This window comes from Lepisosteus oculatus, chromosome 14 (genome assembly GCF_040954835.1).
Source record: "Lepisosteus oculatus isolate fLepOcu1 chromosome 14, fLepOcu1.hap2, whole genome shotgun sequence".
NCBI lineage: Eukaryota > Metazoa > Chordata > Actinopteri > Semionotiformes > Lepisosteidae > Lepisosteus > Lepisosteus oculatus.
Window position 1 is genome coordinate 53,884,733 of NC_090709.1, and position 21,059 is coordinate 53,905,791.

Genomic DNA, 21,059 nt, shown 5'->3' on the forward strand with positions numbered 1-21,059 from the left:
TCTATACACTTACGATTAACATAGGCAGCCTTGAACGGATTGCGGAAATGAAATATACAGATGGATTCAGAGTGTGCTTTCCAACATTTGTGTAACATTTTCCTTTGATAGGGCGGAGTTGTTTTTAAAATCTGGATTAAATAAAAAGGAGTGACGTCAGTGTAAAACAGCTTTCCTTCATGGGGAACAACAGTTGTGTTCCATATTTCTAATTATTTTGGTTTCAAGATAGCAATTTAGTATGAAACATAAAAGCCAGCTGGATAAATCTGTTACACGTCATTTACAATGGTCTTTCAACTAATTGCCCGTGCAGGGATCAAACCCCAACTGTTGTTGCGAGTTGCATAAGGCTCTGCAACATGCAGATGAGAAACTAACCTCCGCTTCTTCATTATATACACAGTGAGCTATATTTGCGAGCCTACTGCCCCCTGCGGGCTCTGTATTTGATTGCGGTACAAGACCGGCCGTGGAGGTAAAGTGAGATGGGTGTGTACATTAAAAGGCTCATAGCGTCCCTGGGAAGGCTCAAACCACCACCCTTTTTGTTAACAACCGAGCCACAAAGACTCATGTACAGCTTAACACTCCTCGGTCTCAGTGAAAGTGATACACTCCGTAAAATTTCTGGAGAATCATTTGTCAATTTCCCTACGGGATTAATAAAGTATTATCTATCTCTCTTAAAGGAAAATCGCCAACAGTGGCCGATATCTATTGGAGTTTTTTTCATTCTATACTGCAATTTCTGAAGGGTACAGGCTTGGGGAATTGGACCTTATGGTGAAGGCTGCGGGCTCAGCAGCAGCAGAACCTGATCAGTATCGGTTGACTCCGATATACTTTGACAACTTAACTTCTGGATTTAGAGACATTTACCTTAGTGTCGGTATACTAAGATGTTTTGGTAACGAGGAAGGAGGGACAAAGCAAATTGGCAGAATGTGTGCTATTTTGTTGACTACAAGTCCTCACATGCCAGAGGGTCAATATTAAAAAAAAACGTAACAGTATAATCTCTTGTACTTCACAATTTAATAGTGTCTGTTACATTGTGTCTCACACCTCAGTCTCAGAATTGTGAGACGAGTTTGTAATCAGGAGGGAGGGCAATAGCAATTCAGCAGAAATTGCATTCACCTTTTCCCAATGCATTCTCACATGCCATTTTCTCACATGCCAAGCTCAGAGGGTCATATTTTTAAAATGGTACCGTAAAATGTCCTGAAGTTCAGGATTTTGACAGTCTGTTATATTGTGTCTCACACCTTGATGTCAGAAATATGAGATAATTTTAAAATCAGGAGGGAGGGCCCTAGAAATATAGCAAACATTGCATTTACCATTTGACAATGTATTCTCTCGTGCCATGTTCAGAGGGTCGTATTTAAAAAAACGGTACAGTACAATGTCCTGAAGTTCAGGATTTTGATAGTCTTTTCCATTGTCTATCACACATCTGTGTCAGAATTTTTAGACATTTTTATAACCAGGAGGTAGGTTCGATCACCCTCTGCTCATCCTCAGTTAACCATTTAGTCTCATATGCCATGTTCTAAATGTCCCATTTAAAACGGCTATATTAAAATTTCTTGTAAAATGCAAGAGTTTGAGACTTTTTATGATCAGAAGGCAAGGTCGTGGAATATATGCAGGAAGTGCCAGTGAATTTACGTTTTGCCTTTGTCTTATTTACTCGTGGTATAACATGCCAGTTTGTTTTATTGTGAGTTGTGTTTCTGAAATGTGTTTCTTACAAAAATGCAATTTGGACAGTCTCTACTTACATATTCCCCTTTACTGAGGAAATGTACAATAATACATCCGGATAAGTATTTTTTAAAATGACTGTAGAGAGCCATCTACAGGCGAAAGACGACATAACATCACAGCAGTAGCATTTAAGATGGAACGAAAAACACAAAGCAGCAGCTGGCGAATAAGAAGCCAACTTCAGCCTCGTTAATGCACGTTTTTTGGGGGGGATCCTGAAGACTGAGACTCAAAACTTTTTTTTCCTTCTCTCCAGGAGGAAGGATTATTCAGATGCAAACATTGTCCCAAAATCGATGTACTTTTCAATGATATTCAAATCCTCAAATTCTTCATCTGAATGTCGATATTGAAATATGATATCGTACAAATTGTGGTTTTCTTTTTAAAGCAAATTTTATGCTTTAAATTAAATAAATTGTATTTATTATGAATGTGCCAGAATTTTTTCAGTACTTTAGAGGGTTCTGCCATTTTAGATGTTATGCTGTTCCTGTCTGATTTATCAAATGTGTCATTTAAATCTCCCGTCATTTCTATATCAGCCTGAAGGCCTTGAAGTAAAGATTGCAATTCATCCAAAAAAAGTTTCCCACTGGTGATACATACAAGGAAATGAATGTACATTTCCCCCCCAAATCAACAAATTTAAAATCAAATACCTCCCTCATCTGCAGGTGGAGAGAATAATCTCAGAATAAATACAGGTTTCAAAGTCAGGAGCATTGATAGTCCTATTTTAAAATGACACTAAAATGCTCACAATATATTAAAAAGCTCTGTAAAATAATAAAAAAATTAAAAAAGGTAAAAAGAAATAATACACAGTTATAAAGCTCAGGAATTATCAATGGGAACTTACAATGGGTTGATATGATTTAAAAAATAAAATATTTGAAAAAATCCACTTGCAATATGCTAAAAATGGCAAGAATACTTAAAACAGGTTTTAAAATTTAAAAAAAATAAATAAAACAAGTTAAAAATAAATACTAAATGGGTTTAAAATTCAGGAATGTGATTGGTCAGATGCTTACAATGAGTGTTGCTGGTGTTTCGTGTGATTTACTGAAATGAAAAAATATTCAATTTAAAAAAGGCAAGAGCTCGTATGAAAAAAAAGTTCTTAAGTATCTTTGTTGTAAGAGCTGCACCAGAACTAGTGTATTCATATACATCAGAAAAGTAGCTGATCTTGACTGGTTTCTATTCAGTTATATGCATTGGGGATGAAAAGGAGACTTACATGGATTTTATTAGGTTTTAGGAATCAGAACATTTATTTTTACACATCTATGCCTACGAGGAGAAATAACTTCCTGCTTTCAGCGCTTTTATTGTTTCTGCTTGTAACCTCGAACAGAGAAACCTAGTACTGACTCACAGAAACGCCCTGGAGTTTCTGTGTTTCTGGGATTTAAGAGGGATGTACTGTATGAAGACAGTAAAGGGAGTTTTTTTTTCCCGCTGTAGAGTATGAAGGCGGTTTGATGAGTCTGGAGGGAGGAGACGCGCATTCTGCACGGGGAGCACAGAACAACGAGTTTCACCTGCAGCTCGCCGAGTCCTGTCCTATATAACCGCTGAGCCTGGGACACACTGAGTCTCTAACCAGTGTTCGAGATGTAAAGGGTTAAACCCAGAAGTCGAGAGTGGAGTTTTTGTATAAGTGTAAGATTAAGGGAATAGGGTTTTGGTGGGTTTGGTGCACAGCAGAGGTTTCGGTTTAGGTTTACTTTGCTTTTGACACATTTGTAACGGCCATGGCGGCCTGTAGGGTCGGCATGCACCGTTACTTTTGTTCACTTTTGGTGTATAAGGGTGGTGAGGGTTCGGCTCACTCGGGTGATATTTCACGGTTGGACTTTTCAAGGAAGGTGTTACAGAAAGGATTAAGGCATTAGATGTCAAATGCTTAATCACTTTGCTGAAGGGAATTGGTTTTGACATTAGTTTCAATCGGCAAAGTTACTGGAACAATTTTGGATAAAAATAGAGTAGAAAAAAAGATGTGGGCCTGATTAGAATGTTTGAATGGCAGAAGCTGATGGATCTTTCTAATGTGGTGTGAGCCTGGTCAGTACCTGGATGGGAGACCTCCTGGGAAAAACCAAGGTTGCTGCTGGAAGAGGTGTTAGTGGGGCCAGCAGGGGGCACTCACCCTGTGGTCTGTGTGGGTCCTAATGCCCCAGTATAGTGACGGGGACACTGGACTGTAAACAGGCGCCGTCCTTCGGATGAGATGTAAAACCGAGGTCCTGACTCTCTGTGGTCATTAAAAATCCCAGGGCGTTTCTCGAAAAGAGTAGGGGTGTAACCCCGGTGTCCTGGCCAAATTTCCAATTGGCCCTCACCAATCATGGCCTCCTAATAACCCCCCCCTATGAATTGGCTACATTCCTCTGCTTTCCTCCCCACTGATAGCTGATGTGTGGTGAGCGTTCTGGCGCACTATGGCTGCCGTCGCATCATCCAGGTGGATGCTGCACATTGGTGGTAGTGGAGGGGAGTCCCCATTACCTGTAAAGCGCTTTGAGTGGAGTGTCCAGAAAAGCACTGTATAAGTGTAAGCAATTATTATTAATTAATAGGACTGTGATTGTTCGCATGTTTAATGAGATGGTGATGAAGGAAGATGTTGTGACATGGTTGTCTAAGTATTGTTTAGTGAAAGGTGAGCTTCAGAAAGTCTTGGATGATGATGGCATCTGGAACTGTGCATGGAGAGTACCTGTTTCATTGCATGAAGACAAAAAATGGTTATGGTGGATTTAAACACATTCCTTCTTTGATTGGATTAGGTGAAAATAGAGGCCTTGTGTTCTACCAAGGGCAGCCAAAACCGTGCAGGAGATGTGGGGAGCTGGGTCACTTTGTGGATGCCTGTACAAAGGTGGTGTGTGGTAAGTGCAAGGAAATTGGACATGCATATACTGAATGTACAAGCGCGAGAAAATGTAATCTCTGTGAGTGTGAAGGTCATGTGTTTAAAGACTGTCCAAATTCCTTTGCAAATAGAACAAAACTGGGAAGACCATTGCTCTTCCAATAGCCTGCCACCTGTGGAGACTGAAAGTGCTCAAATGAAATGTACAGAACAGAGGGTGCACTCTAAAAGAGACATTGGATTTAGAAAATGATTGAACTCCGAGTAGAAGAGTGAGGGAAGATCATTTTCCGAGTCCTCAGGTAGGTTCTCCCATGGGTTTAGATGTCTCCAATATATGTGATCTTACTGACCAAGCTTTAGAACCAAAGACTCAAGGAGGGCAGGTGGTGAAATATCCTATGGATTGTGGGGGTGGTGGAGGAGGAGACAATTAAAGCAAAAGGGGGGGGGGGGGGAGGCCTGTTGGGTAGGTGTCACCTACTGAATGATTGTAGCCAGAGCTTTTAGTCTCCCCTGGTCCTACTTTAAGTATGGCTCTTAATATTGTGTCAATAAATGTGAGAAGCATTCGCTCCAAGTTAAGGGCAAGGACTATACTATCATTTGTGAGGAAGGTAAATGCTGATATTGTGTTGTTACAGGAGTGTGGGTTACCCTTTAAAACTGCTATAAGGATATGGAAGAACTGGGGACATTGGGCCCATCAATCTGGAGTGGGTCCAAAGAAAATAAATCTGACGGTATAGCTGTTCTAATTAAAAATAAGATGGTAGAGGTACGTCAGCACCCTGTAATGAAACCAGGGAGAGCACTGGTGGTGTATCTGGGTTTCATGAATGTCTAATTTAAACTCTTAAATATATATTGTCTGAGTTGCTCACATGACAGATATGTCCTAATTCAGGAACTGAGTATATTTATTGGGATGGGAACCAGTGGTTTTAGCTGGGGATTTTAATTCTCTTTTAGAAAGAGAAGGCAGAATGAGGGGCGAGAGACGGGTCCAATTTGATAAATCATCAATATTATTGCAAACATTATGTAAAGATTTTAAACTGAAAGATGGCTTCAAACTTCATAGTCAGGGGAGGGCAGGTTTCACATGGCACTAGTCTAATGGGACCCAAGCCTCACGCATTTTGTTTTGATACTTGCAAGACCACAGGCCTAACCCCTGTTTTTTTTTCTCTGACCACTGTCTGCTGTCATGTACAATTTTTATTCCAACAGCTGTTACTGTGGGGAAGGGTGTGTGGAAGCTCGATATTTTGCTTCTGGAAGGTGAGGAAGTGACACACAGGTTCAGGGAAAGATATAAGGAATGGCAGTCTTTGTATGACCTGTTTGGCACAAGAGTACAGTGGCCGACCCTGCGCTCTGACCCCCAGCTTCTCTCCCTGTCTGTGTGTCTCATGGAGTTAGAAAGACTACAAGCTGTGCAAACTTCCAAATCTGTAACATAATTTCAAGGGTGTATGATAGATCATTCACAAGATCAAATGGCTGTTTATTATTGTAAGAACTGTAGTTCACTACTGTTCTTTTGACTCTTGAGCTTGCATTATACAGCCGTTGAGTGCATTTTGAACCTAAGAGATATCCAACTGATTCAACCTGTCTGATGAATGTTAAATGGGTTGTGACTTTTGGCAAAGTTTTTTGCAACATTATTTGTTTCATGAATACCATTCATCTCTATAACAACTTTCCTGTACCCTGAACATATGTTTTAAATTGCTTGATCCCATTTGGTGCAACTTTTCCGTTGTACTCGTAATGTGTTGTTTGCATTAGGAGTGTGTTAAATAAGCAGAAAAGAAGCCCGTTTCTTCTACTGCTTCTGATCTTATACAGTGGTCAGAATCTCTCATCCAAAAGCTGATGAGTGGGAGGGGGGGAAATTAGTGCGTAAAAAAACATTAAAGAGCATAAGGGTTTTCATCACATGGACTTGTTTGACTGTTTAGGATTAATGTTTCGGTGCCAGATCAGTTAAAGGACAACAACCAGAAACACTGTTTCTCAGAATGAACGCATTCTCCTTCAATAATCTTTTTTACCAACAGGTGAGTGGAGTTGCCATGGGCACCAGAATGGGACCCAGCTATGCCAATATCTTTGTTGGCTGGGTAGAAGAACGCTTCTTCGCTTTCTACACTGGCTATGTCCCTGACCTCTACAAGCGATATATTGATGACTGCGTCAGTGCCGCCACATGCTCCAACGATCAGCTTAAGTGCTTCCTGCACCATTTCACCAACTTCCACCTGTCCCTCAAATATATGGTTAACATATCTTCCACTACTCTTCCGTTTCTGGACATCAACTTCTCCATCAACTACCCCAGACTCTCCACTTCTGTTTATTACAAACCCACGGATTCACACAGCTATCTCTTGTTTTCACCCCAAACATACTAAAAATTCTCTCCCTTTTTCACAGTTCCTTCGGCTACAACAAATATGCAGCAACGACATCGACTTCCAGAATCAAACCCTCAAAATCTACTCCTTTTTCATCAACAGAGGATACCCCAGCAGTGTTATTGACAGGGCCATTGCCCGAGCCAAAAACACCCCTCGGACCATCAACCCAATCAGGAACTCCCACCATAACAACCGCATTCCTTTGGTGCTTCCCTAACACACTTCCTATCCCCAGGACTGTTAACGACAACTTTTCCATCCTACAGGATGATTCCTCCATTGGGGCCCTCTTTTCTGACCGCCCCATCATCTCATATCGCCAATCACCTAATCTGCGCAACCTTCGTTTTCTCAGCTCCCTTGACCGCTCTCAGCAACCATCCACACCAGGTACTTTCCCCTGCAACAGAGCTCGCTGTATCGCCTGCAAGTACACATCCAACACCACATTCATTCAAGGCCCTTCAGGACAATTCTGGATCACCCAGATGGCATCTTGTACCTCCAGCAACCTTATTTACTGTATCTCTTGCAGTAAATGCCCAGTTTCTCTCTATATTGGAGAAACAGGAAGGAGACTTGGAGACCGCTTCAGAGAACATGTCAGGGCTGTGAAGATTGAAGATCTCTCCAAAAACCATTGTTTCTCATTTCACCTCTGATGGCCATGACCACTCTAATCTCTCCGTCTGTGTTCTCAAAGATGGTTTTCTGAACTCATACATTAGAAAGACTACCGAAACCAAACTTATCCTGCAGCTAGGATCACACCTTCCCCCTTCTCTAAACAACAGACTACTATTCTACTAAATTTTCTCCATTCATTGGAAGTTGTATTTCACACCTCTCAACACCTATTCTGACTTCACACCTCTTGATTGCCCTCTCTTTCTGTCCCCTGCTCCCATCTCTCACTCCTCCCTCCCAGCCTTTGTTCTCCCACTACATTACCTTTGCCTACTGCCTTCTCTCTCTCACACCTGAAGAAGGCTCCACAGCCGAAACATTGTTTTCTCTCTTCTTTTTTTTTCAGCATGGAATAAACCTATTACTTGTTCCTAAACAACCAGAAACAATATCTTCGGACTTTCCAGAGCTGTAAGTAGTCATTCCAAGTTTATTAACTTGTCTCTGTGCTTGTATGTACTCTTCAATAGCCACCGATGTTATTTACAGCAACTATTTTTAAAAATAAATTAGCATTTTTTTGGACTTCCTTTAAAGAATTGGCACATTTGGCAGAGCGGTGGCTCTGTGGCTAAGGATCTGCACCTGTGGCTGGAAGGTTGCTGGTTTACATCCCACAGTCGGCAGAGGAATCCTACTGTCACGGACGTCCAAAGGGACTCACCGTGGGGAGCAGGAGAGCGGAAAAAGACCCATATGCGTAGTGGCAAGACGGGAAAAAGGCCCGGGCTCATTAGTGCAAAGAGTTCAGGAATGCCGTATAGAAACCTATGCCCTCAGGGAGCGGACGTGGGGCGCCCTGGTGCTAGGCAGGTCTCAGGACATCCGAACGTCAATGCTGAGTGAGGACAGAGTGCAAGACCCAGAATATATAGCCCAAGGGAAAGAGAAAGACCAGAAGGACAGCAGACCGGAAACTAGGGACGGGACAGGGCTGACACCTACTCCATTGGGCTCCTGAACAAGGCCCTTAACCCCAACTGCTCCAGGGGTGCCGTATAAATGGCTGACCCTGTGCTCTGACCCCCAGCTTCTCTCCCTGTATGTGTGTCTCAAGGAGAGCAAGCTGGGGTATGCAAAATAGGAATTCCTAATGCAAGAAATTGTATATGGTCAATACAGTGATCATATCTTATTGGCACATGGTAATCTCCAAGGAACAAGTAATAGGTTTATTCCATGCTGAAAAGAGAAGAAGAAAACATAATGTTTTGACCATGGAGCTTTCTTCAGTTATGATTTTTAAAAATCTTGCAAACACAACCCAGATATGTTGACTTTAAAAAAAACAAAAACAATTTGGGGGGTATTTTTTTTTAAGAAACACATACTTCCTTTCTAGTTTTTTTATATGGCTGTGACTGTCAGAAATCCTCAGTGAAAAGGTATGCAGATCCTGTGCTGATGTAAGTAGTTATTGAGACAGGCGAACAATCCAGAACGTCAGGCGAGGTCCAAGGTCGAGAGGCAAAAGAGAGTCCATAACCAGTAAGCGAGATTCAGAGTAAACGCGAGGTAGAGCTCTCAAAGAGAAGACTCAATACCGAGTAGCGGGTTTGAATGGTTAAAACAGTGCTGCTTGCCGCACAGTAGAGAATGTCCTGGTGGATTAAAACATGTTGATCTCCACCAGTTGGCTGGTGGTCTTGACATTGACAGAATGCTGTTTTGTGATTGATGCTATATCAAAATATAGGGTCCCTCAAAAATTAAACACAGAAATAAAAACATTGAATGGACTTGTACATCTGTTGCACTCCTACACTATTAACATCCATTGGGAGTTGAATTTCAATTATGTTTCCACTTCATTCAGATGTGTTCCCTATTTTTCAGATTGTTGGCAATGCCACATGTTAAAGGAGGACAGAGGAGTAGGATGCCAGACCTGTGGTCAAGGGCTGGTGGAGTAGGGAGTGAGATCAAAGAATTTCTGAAGTTTTCTAAGATAGAAAAAAAAATTAGGTGGCATGACAATACAGTATGTGGTCAACACTGTCAAACAGAGTCCTTGGAGAGGATTACTCCAGCAACAGGAAATGGTTATTAGTGATTTGGCATGAAGATAGAAAAAAAGTAAGAATCCAAGTGCTTAGGGCGCAGAAGGGGGTGAGTATTGGTAAGGATTCAAAACCAGATGACAGTACACAATCTATAGTCAATATTTCAAGTCAAAGTGAGGGACATAGTTTGGAAGGCAACACAGAGCTCAGGAGTTCATCAGGAGATACAGAAGATGCATGGGCTGCACACGGCAGCACAGACAGTGGTGACATGTTTGAAGGAGAAAAAATCTGTGTAGAATCAGAAAAAAAGCCTGAAGAGCACAGTGAATATTCCCAGGGGGCAAGCTTACCTGGGACGTCACCTCAGGATAAAAGGGGATTAAGAAAGATTGTCTGTGCCTAAAACTTTCCAAGTATGTCTGAAGACTGAACAATGGAGAATAATACCACCTTTAAAAGGTACATCTAAACTAAGATGATCATGGACCCATATCTTATATAGAGAGTTCAGGAAGATAAATCCTTGCTGCCCAATAGCCTTCAAATACCAATACATCAGGAAAGAGAACAGCAGAAAAAAAACTCTTATAATTAAAGCAGTCTGTACTTTCAGTTCCTACCTTCAGTACCTTCAGTTCAGTACTTTCAATTCCTGTAATGTAAAATACACAATGACAACAAGACACAAACCAATGGGCAATGATGACATCACAATTGATGTTGTACGAGTAGGGCAAATACAACACAGTGAAAGGGAAACACAATTTCGACTGGCACGTCAGCCTCATCGTTGAAAGATTGCCCGTGCCCTCACAAAAGGAATCAGCAATGTGTACTACAGGCAGCTGAACAGAACTCCGCTTGCTGAAATTGCAGCAGCCAATTTATCTAGGGCTCACAAGCAAGTATTAAACTTGCTCGGCAAGTTCGGCATTTCATTTAGTCTGCGGAAACATCGTATCGGAATGAACTGCCCGAGATAAAAGAGTAATTGCGGCTTCAGGTTGTTTTTACAGAGCATTGCGTTGTTCTGTTCATGCTGACTACACGCTTAAAAGTAGTCATTTATTGCAAGCGTTGCTTTTCCAGGTTTTTCTGAAATTCCTCGCATTTGAGCCAGTACTAAAACATTTCATTCCCGTCGCTGAATACATCGTGGAAACGGTATTTGCAACGGAATGCTGTCACACATGAAACCTTTTCGTTATTCGGTTCTGAAGTTTGAAAATGAAAATAAAACGGGGCTCACTTCATAGGCTTGAAAGAAGTCCACGCAGCATAAAAACACGCAAATTCTCACAAATTGCATTGTGCTGCACCTTTCTTCTGCTGCTGTTATAAATCAGCCTTAAACATTTGAATGCATACCTTACTGCTGCTAATCACATTCACGTGTTTACGAAGCTTTTTTCTGTCCGTTATGTTTTTGCATAGCAGTTTCTCCGTTTTCCTCGTATTGTGATTGTCAGCGAGCACAACAAGACTGAAACAGTGTAAAGGCAGGTAAAAAAGACAGGGTAAAACGGCTGATTGTCGGGAGTGGGATTTGAACCCATGCCTCTATTTGGAGAGCGAAACACAAAGCTTTTAAGACACGAAGTTGTGAATTTGCTGTTTTAAACTGCTCGACTATCCTGAAAAATGTGTGCTGATTGCACCAGTCACATGCAATTTTCCACAACTTTAGGACGATTGATACGACTGGACTAACACAATTTGTGGCGTTCAGCATGACATGGAAAACGGTAGCGGAGCATTCGGGTCCGGACTACCAGACTCAGAAACAGTTTTTAACCCCGCACTATCAAACTATTAAACTCCCAGCCTCTCTCACTCTCTCCTCACCTCTCACCTATGATCTGAACCTCACAGTGCCTTCTTTCTTACCAAAAACCCAAACACACATTGAAAATCTATCTCTACCATACATGTCAAAAGCTCACTCCCCATCATTTCTATCCCTTTATTTCATTCTTTTGATGCGTGTTTTTGCACATAACCTGTTACCTTTTTGTTGTTTTGCACGCTGCCTGTTGTTTTTTGGACATCGGCTGTTGTCTCTCTCTTTCTTTTGTTATACAATTGTATTGTTGTTGTGTTTTTTTCTTTGTACTACTTATGTCCGAGAGCTAGCTAAATAGCATTTCGTTATACCATATACCTGTGTATGAGTATAATGACAATAAACTTGAACTTGAACTTGAACTTGACATAGTCTTGCAGGCAGTATATTATTTTATCGTTTACTCGTTTAAAAAAACACGGTCTTCTCGTTCCTAATTCAGATTTTTTGTGCTTTCGAACGTTACTTCCAACGTGGACTGACAGCTCAGCCGATCTGTTTGTGATCAGACCATGGAGTCGGGGGCTGTACCAAGCGCACGTTCCTTCCCAATGCTGAGGCGATCATTCGGAAGATGGGTGTGAAGAGAAACAAGCTTTGTCGACTAAAAAACAAGGCAGGATATGCAAGAATACTAATCACTGGCGACAGTTATGTTCTCTTACTATTGAGATCCATACATTGCGAGTTTTTTTAAGACTTTGAAACTAAAGGAAAGCGGTGACAAGTGGAACTGGCACGGGTGGGGCTTGAACCCACGCTCTTCGGTTTACGAGACCGACGCCTTACCACTTGGCCATCGCCAAATGTAAACCGGAGGCAGCAACAACAATAAAAGGGATACTTGTCCTTAAACTCGGACGTGATGTTCTGCAGACATGTGCACAATGTCCTGTTTTCTTGCAGTGTAGACATTTTGCTGTTCACGCTCCGCATTCATCTGCTTTGTGCATTGTTAGTCCGCACCTGTAACATTTAATGTCAGCCGTCCCCTGTTCTTCTATTTCTCTAGCATGACTACGTCCTGCTGCTCGGCTTTTGTTTGTAAAGTTTGAGCGAGCGCCCCGTTCAGTGTCACTTTGTCACTGTGGTCAGAAAGCATTCATGATTCTGCTTGAGCTGCTTCATGAATTCTAGCGACTGTAAGAGCTCTTTCTAAAGTCAGCCCTTCCTCCTGCAGCAATTTATAGTCTCTTATGTGCACATTTTTCCACAAGTTGATCTCTTAACATGTCAGTTTCCAATACTCCAAAGTCACAAGATTTAGCCAGTTCTCTTAGTGCAGTCACAAAAGCATCAACAGATTCGTCCTGAGACTAATTTCTCTGCCTAAATTTATGCCGTTCCAAAACCACATTTCTCCGCGGTGTAAAGGAAGCGTCTAAGGCAGCTACAGTCTTTTTCTCCAGGGAGGTTGGCGAAAATCCGCTGCACGGGAGCCCCGATACAGTGCAGTAATGTAGCACGTCCCACGGCATCCTGAGCTTCTGTAGATCCACTGGCTATTTAACACAAATCTGTACGACTCCATCCATATCTTGTATTCCGTATACAAATCCCGGGCTCCGAGGTTCAGTAGAAGCGGTGGAAAAAGCTGGGCATAAGCAAAGCTTCTCGGCGCGGCTGCCATATCTTCCATGGCCAAGCTAAACGAAAAGTCCGAAAATTCAGAAGTTCGTTTCTACCAGCAAGAGAACTAAAATCTGCACTGCACTCGCTTTGAGTCCGTCAAGCACTCATCTCTCGTCGCCTTCAATGTTGTGTATGTTAATTAAGAGACGTTTTTATATTATTTTAACTATTTTATTAACTACACAGATCACGCCCTTACACCATATATACCTGCCTTCTACTCTCTCGTTCTGTTGTCTGGCGATGTCTACTCACTATACTACATTTAGCATGACTTCTTGTTGCAGTTGAGCTCAAAGCTGGAGATGATCTCCATATTCTACCGCACTATCTAGTCCGAAACGTAGTACACAGTACATACTTTTTTAAGTGAAGTCAGGTTGTTAAAAAATTAAACCAGCGCCCTGTCACAGAAACGTACCCCCAGTCTCCCGCGCAACAACGGGGGTACTCAGCACTATACTAAAGAGGAGCGCTTGTCTGCAGCTGAGCGTCAGCTCTGTTTACTGTCAGCAGTCATTGCCTCATTTCCAAAGACTTTTTCACCTGCTCTCAGCTTTTAAAGACGGTCATAAACGCTCAAGAAGTAATTCATGTCAGTTGGAAGTCTGTTTCTGTTGTCTCAGCTCTTGATAAAGAAAAGCCGTGCGTGGGAGACTCCCTCTCTGAAGAAGTTTGCCGTCACCCTGCGAGGGAGAAGAGCCATCAATCACCGAGGCAACTACTGAGACAGTTAACATTAAACACGTGAAATGCGAGATGTTGTGATTTTTTTCCCGCTTAAGGCTTCTATCGTTTCTACTCTAACGAGAAAGACCTCTTTATTAGAAGTGAGATTTTAACAAACGTCTCCAGGGATAACTGCGACCTGAACGCAACGCCTTAGACCACCAGCCATCTGGCCTGTGGTACTTAGAGCAGTGCTCAATAAAAATGATCAAAAACCGAAAGCGCTTCTTATGCGGATCAGTATATTCCGATACCACTGGTTCTGCAGAAGAAATAAGAAAAGCCGAACTCAAAGCAGTGTGTTGCCATTACGGGTACTCTGCGGCTGCTTTAAGATCTACTCACACCGTGTTGCCATTAAGGCTACCTAGTTAAAAAAAAAAACTTATCGTCATCTTTTTGAACGGGATTATTAGACACCCGTTAAATCTCCACCGAGGTTTCTTGAGAGATCGTTCAGCGAGCGAGTATTAAAAAACTACGTCGCTTCCAACCTCTGCTCTCACTGTAAACTCGGACGTGATGTTCTGCAGATGTGCAGTGTGCCTTTCCTCTTGTCGTATTCGAGAGTACTCACTGTGTGAGCTCCTCACTGCGTGTTCTGTACTCTACTGTGATTTAATTTAGATGATTACGTGGAGTAAAGTGACAAGATCTACTTGAACATTTTCGGTTTGTGAAATGAAACACTAAATACACTACTGTAAATACAAGTAATGGACATTTAAAATAACCACAGTACAGCTAGAAGAGTGAAAGATAAAGGACTATTTAGAATGACATTCACAATAGACTTAAGAACAGCACAACCGCCCGAACAGGGACTTGAACCCTGGGCCCTCAGATTAAAAGTCTGATGCTCTACAGACTGAGCTATCGGGGCACTGAAAGAAAGTTGACACTGTCGGGATCCTCGCAAGTCACCTGTCTCTTGTGCCGAAGAGCAGTCATACCGGACCCGTCTGGAATGACCACTGACACTTTATCCAAAAGCGACAACCACTCCCAGTAGAATGAGTGAGAAATACAGCATGACATGGGTAGTTAAGGGGCTCCCACAATCCATCTTTCCTCACATTACTGATTTTTTTCAATAGCATTTGGACCTTTTTTCACATTCAGATTTTTTTCACATTTAATAAAATCTTTTAATCAACAACATTAAAAAGAAAACAAATGGAACATTTTTTGGAACAATAATTTAAAAAAAAACTTTCAATGCCTTGGTTGTATACGTGTGCACACCCTTTATAAAGGGAGTTGCAACAGTGCTGAAATGTAAAGAGCATTTCTGTAGAGAAAACAGCATTTTTTCTGCCTTGATGTTATAGGGAGCCTGTCTTTTAGAAATTCTATTTCTTAACACCTTGCACAGCCTCCCGGCAGACTAACAAATATTTTTTTGGAGAAGGTGGCTCACACACCGGAAGACACTAACGTTTATTTACGTTAGAGTATGTAAAACTCAGGCTTTAACAGATGTTCATGATGTTTCACACGGGGTGTTACCTGTTGTAGTGTTTCAAAAGATGTGTTAGCGGACCACAAATTATCTTGAAAAGATTTGGGTTTGTACTGGCTGGGATTCAAACCCGACTCAATTATTTGGAAGGCGCCTGTACCACCAACGCACTTCCGAGAAGCACCTGCAAATTATCACAATCCTCTCTCTCACCTACAAAGTTATGGAGACACATACGTCCAATGAAAACTAATTTTATTCACTCAAGGCTCCACTCTTTTGTTGTGATGTCATTTTAATAAATATTAGCTTTTATAAGGTGTCGTTTTTGCCTCTTAAAGTTAAAGTCTGCTCCTTTCTTCCTGGTATAGAAATAACATGTTCCATCTTTGTTTAAAAACACCACTAAAAGTAAATTATTCAGCTCTAACGCCTGTGTGCATTGACCCGACATCTCAAAAGGACTTATCAAATAAGAACACGATCCTGCTTGTTACCATTCCTGTGGTTGGGGCGTTGTTTCACCCTTTTATGTTCTTCTACAATATTTGCAGACAGGGCTTTATCACTCGAGTTGTACAGAACAAGTAGAAGAACAGGGGACTGTTGACATTACATGTTACAGGTGTGGACTAACAACGCACAAAGCAGATGAATGCGGAGCGCAAACAGCAAAATGTCTACACTGCAAGAAAACAGGACGTTATGCACTAGTGTGTAGAAAGAAAGACGGTTCCTATCAGGAAAAGAAATTGAATACAAATAAGGAAGGGACAAAACTGCGAGCAGTTCAAGAACCGTCTTCAGACTCAGATGAATTTGTTAATTCCATTGACCCTGAAGGTAAAGAAACTGTTCGAATAAATGGCCAAGAGATAAAAATGGTGATAGATACAGGAAGTCAAAGAAACTTCATTGGAGTAGAATTTTTAAAGAAAGTGTTTGCACACAGAACTAAACTTCAGCAGACTAAGAAGAAATTTTATGCCTATGCACAAATTAGGCCACTTAAGTGTGTTGGCTACTTCGAGGCACAGCTGAAATGGCAGAAAAATGTAATAAAGGACAAAGTAGTTGAAGGAAATGTAGAAGCGTTGTTGAGAAGAAAAGCATTTTTGATCTGAAGATTCTGAATGTAGGAGACACTGTCAATGCGGTTGACCAGTCTTCAGAGAGGTTTAAGCGGTTAGCACAGGAATATGAGTCACTCTTTAAAGGTTTAGGACAGATCAAGGGTTACAGTCACAAGGTTACAGTAGATGAGAAAGTTTCACCAGTAGCTCAAAGTCTGAGATGATTACCCTATCCAATGATAGAAGCTGTTAATCAAGAGTTAGATAAAATGTTGGATGATGGAATTATTGAAGACGTGAATGAAGGTGCAGAATGGATCTCAAATATTCTGATAATACCTAAAAAAGACACCAAGGAAGTGAGACTGTGTGTGGATCTGCAAGAAGTGAATAAAGCAGTTATCAGAGAGAGACATCCAGTACCAACGGTTGGCAGCATATTGCAAGCAGTGCAAGGATCAAAGTTTTTGCAAAGTGAGATGTTCGAAAAGGGTTCTGGCAAGTTGAGTTGGCCCCGGAATCAAGACACCTGACTACCTTCATCACACACAGGGGTTGTTACCATTTCAGAAAAGTTCCCTTTGGCTTGTCTAGTGCCCCAGAGGCCTATCAGAAGTGTAGGGAAAACCGGTTCAGGGACGCCAAATATGTAATCATAGTGGCTCTCTGAAGGCACCAGTTCTGTAGGGTTTGGGCATTTACTGAGACAATTATTAATTGTAGCAGTAAATCACAAAGTTGATTCTTTTGATGGCTTTAGAATCCAACCATGCGACATAACTCAAACAACGCGCACACACAGGTACTAATACACGAGGATACATTTATTAATACATAGAATATGCATGTAAAACTAACAGATCTTATCGAGAGGGTTATCAGAATACAAAAGATATATATTCAGTCAGTTACAAAGTGTTACATATATCAAGAAGACATATGTTCAGTATTTCATTCATTAAGACCGTTTCGTAAAGTGAACTTGGTTACAACTTCTACATTAGATACTCAAAACAAGTACATAACTCTTAGGAATTAAATTGATATCAACTGGTTTGGATAACAATTGAATTCTCGAGCTGTAATGCATTGAAGTTGAATACTCATCCAATCTTTGGGGATTCAGATCTCCTGCGGGCACAAAGAAACAGTTGCAGGCTGTTGCTGTCCAATCCACGCTCTCTGGCTCCGTGCCAGGCTGTGCTGTGCGGCTTGCGACAGTGCGCTGCTGATGCTCACTGTTGGCTTTAACTAGCAAAGTTTGTGCGCAGGAGAAAAGATGACTGTGGGTCCCAACAAGTCAGGAAGAGGACCGGTTTGTTCCTGATGAAGAGCTAGTTCTGAATAGTGATTCAGCTGTCCACAGTTCCGACCTGTTCACGAGGCCTGCTGCTGGTTACTCTCTGGCAACCTCCACTCTAGACTCTTAGAACAAAGGAAAGTTCTGGCACTCGGACACACTGGCCGTTCCGTGGTTGTCTGGGCTGAGTCTCAGGATGGTCAGGAGGCGCGCTGCGAGAATGTCCTGCCCTTGGGAGGCCTCTGCTCCTGGGCCGTCCTGCCCTTTAGAATCTTACAGAATCTTGTTGAATCTGAATCTGAATCTGAATCTCACAGGCTCTCTGTGTTGCCTGTTTTTACCTGGAGGAACTTCAGCTCATTGATTGGCTGACAGTTCCATGGGCATCAGAGTCCCACGTGGGTTACTCGGCCCTACCGGTCCCTGATTGGTTGATCAAGGTGAGATATGAGTCATTTACTCCTGACACTTAGTAATGCAGTCCAGATGTCCAACTGGCACTCCCTAAACAGATAGGCGCCAATGGATGACCATTGATCATGATAGCCAGGCTTAGCTAAGTGCATCCCCCTTTGGGAGCTGTCCTTATCAAAAGGACCACAGAGATGAACAGAGAAATGGGGCCTCATTTGGGAAGCTCAGAAACACTTAATTCTGCCTTATTAATAAGCCTCGCCGCTACAGAAGGCTATGGACTCAATGTTGTGTGCAATGCCAGGTGTTGTATGGTACAGTATATGGATGATGTCGTAGTACATGCGGAAAATGAAGAACAACTAGAACAGAGGCTCAGGCAAGTATTCCAAAGATTCCAAGACAGAGGCTTAACTTTAAATAAAGATAAGTGTATATTTGGCCTGAAAGAGATCGAGATACTGGGACATTTGGTCACTGCAGAAGGAATAAAACCAGACCCGAAAAAGGTGACAGCTGTTTGCAGTGCGCCGAGACCTGAGAATGTTGCACTTTTGCGCTCATTCTTAGGAACTTGTGGATTTTTGATGAAATTTATTCCTAATTATGCAGATATATCAGAACCCCTTAGAAAACTAACAAGGAAAGGACAGAAGTGGGAATGGACATCGGAAACTGAGAAAGCCATTGCCGAGTTGAAAAGAGCACTTGTAACTGAACCATGTCTGGCATACTTCAAACTAGATGCGCCACCAGTAGTGATCAGTGATGCGAGTCCTGTAGGACTTGGAGCAGCATTGCTACAAAGACCAGAAGAAGCCAGTGGCATATGCAAGTTGCTCACTTACCCCAACAGAAAGGCATTACTCGCAAATAGAGCGTGAAGCCTTGGGTTGTGTTTGGGCAGTGCAACATTTTAGGACATATTTATGAGGAGGCAAGTTCACACTTCAAACGGATCATAAACCCCTCATTTACATGATCAATCCCAAAAAGGCAACTTTGTTACCACCCAGGATACAAAGACTTGGATTGAGATTACAGCCATATGATTACAGAATTGAACACATAGTAGGGAAAACCAATGTTGCAGACTCATTGTCACGTCTTCCTTTACCAGACACAGAAGACACTGGTTATGTAGACACCTATGTTGATAAAGTGCTTTCAATCAGCACTTATGAACTGCATGCACTGACAGTTGAGGAACATAAACAAGCAACAAACGAAGATGACACATTGAAATTGTTGATGTCCGTAGTGGAAAAAGGACAATGGCCTAATCCAATTCCAGACGAACTGCAGCCATACCACAGGTGTAGGTTGGAGTTATCTATATATGATGGACTGCTTATAAGAGGACAGAGGATTGTGTTACCGAAAACAAAAATCAGACAAGCACTGAAAATAGCACATGAGACACATCAGGGTGCAGTTCGTACAAAACAGTACCTGAGAAGCAACTTTTACTGGCCCAACATGGACAGTGATGTTGAAAGACTAATCAGGAATTGTTCCACTTGTGTGTTGAATCAACCATTGCAGGAGGATCAACTTCTCCAACCACTTGAATTACCACCAAGGCCTTGGACAAAATTGGGCATTGCCCTGGTAGGTCCCATTCAGAATGAATACATATTGACTGTCATAGACTATTATACTTCTTAACCTGAGGCGGTTGTTGTATCAGACATATCTTCAGCCACAGTTATTAGAGAGCTGATGAACATCTTTGCACGATTTGGTTATCCACTAGAGGTAGTAACAGATAATGGCAGGCAATTCATAGGACAATTGTTTGAATCATTTCTGACTAATTGTGGAATTAAACACATCCGTGCATCACCTTACTATCCGAGATGTAATGGCAAAATTGAAAGATTTCACAGATACCTGAAAAAGGCCTTAAGAGCAGCTGTGACAGAAGGAAAAAAGAGAGAGAGGAACTACCTAAGATTCTGCTGACTTATAGATCAACACCACACAGGGCATCTGGAGAAACCCCAGCTAATCTTATCTTTGGGCCTGATATCCGGACTAAACTACCAAACGTGGAGAAGAAAGAAGAAGAGTCAAGGGACATTCAAAAGACAAAAGATATCCATAGACATCATGAGGAGTATGCACACAAAATGAAATTATATGCAGACCAGACACAGATCATAACTTCAAGGTCGGTGACGTAGTGTTTGTGGCTGGCCTAGACACCGGTAAATTGGATGCCAAGTTCAAAGACACTCGCTATGTGTTTTTGAGAAACACCTCTTGTAACTCTTTTGAGTTAGTGAATGTGGAAGATGGCTCAAAAATAATGAGAAATGTAAAACATCTTTGACACGCTCCTCCATTGGATCTTGATTTTGACAAAAGATATCCATAGACATCATGAGGAGTATGCACACAAAATGAAATTATATGCAGACCAGACACGGATCATAACTTCAAGGTCGGTGACGTAGTGTTTGTGGCTGGCCTAGACACCAGTAAATTGGATGCCAAGTTCAAAGACGCTCGCTATGTGTTATTGAGAAACACCTCTTGTAACTCTTTTGAGTTAGTGAATGTGGAAGATGGCTCAAAAATAATGAGAAATGTAAAACATCTTTGACATGCTCCTCCATTGGATCTTGATTTTGAATCTGCAGAAACAGAAAATGCTGAGAATACAGGACTTTCTGACGTGCAGGAAGTGCCGAGTCCTCAGACAGTGGAGAGTACATCCGTAGGAGAGCCAGTAACTTTACCCAGAAGTAACGTAACAACCATTAGTGGCAGGGTTATCAGGAAACCGGCTCAGAGACATTTAAAAATACAGGACTTG

General features: G+C 41.8%; 2 non-coding genes across 2 annotated transcripts; both read right to left on the bottom strand.

Annotated features, from left to right (window-relative positions):
* Positions 1-12,362: 12,362 nt before the first annotated feature.
* On the bottom strand, positions 12,363-12,432 carry trnat-cgu (transfer RNA threonine (anticodon CGU)). Its single transcript has one exon. It is a non-coding gene; the product is annotated as a tRNA-Thr (tRNA).
* A 2,367-nt stretch (positions 12,433-14,799) lies between these two features.
* Positions 14,800-14,872, bottom strand: trnak-uuu (transfer RNA lysine (anticodon UUU)). The gene has a single exon. It is a non-coding gene; the product is annotated as a tRNA-Lys (tRNA).
* Positions 14,873-21,059: the final 6,187 nt, after the last annotated feature.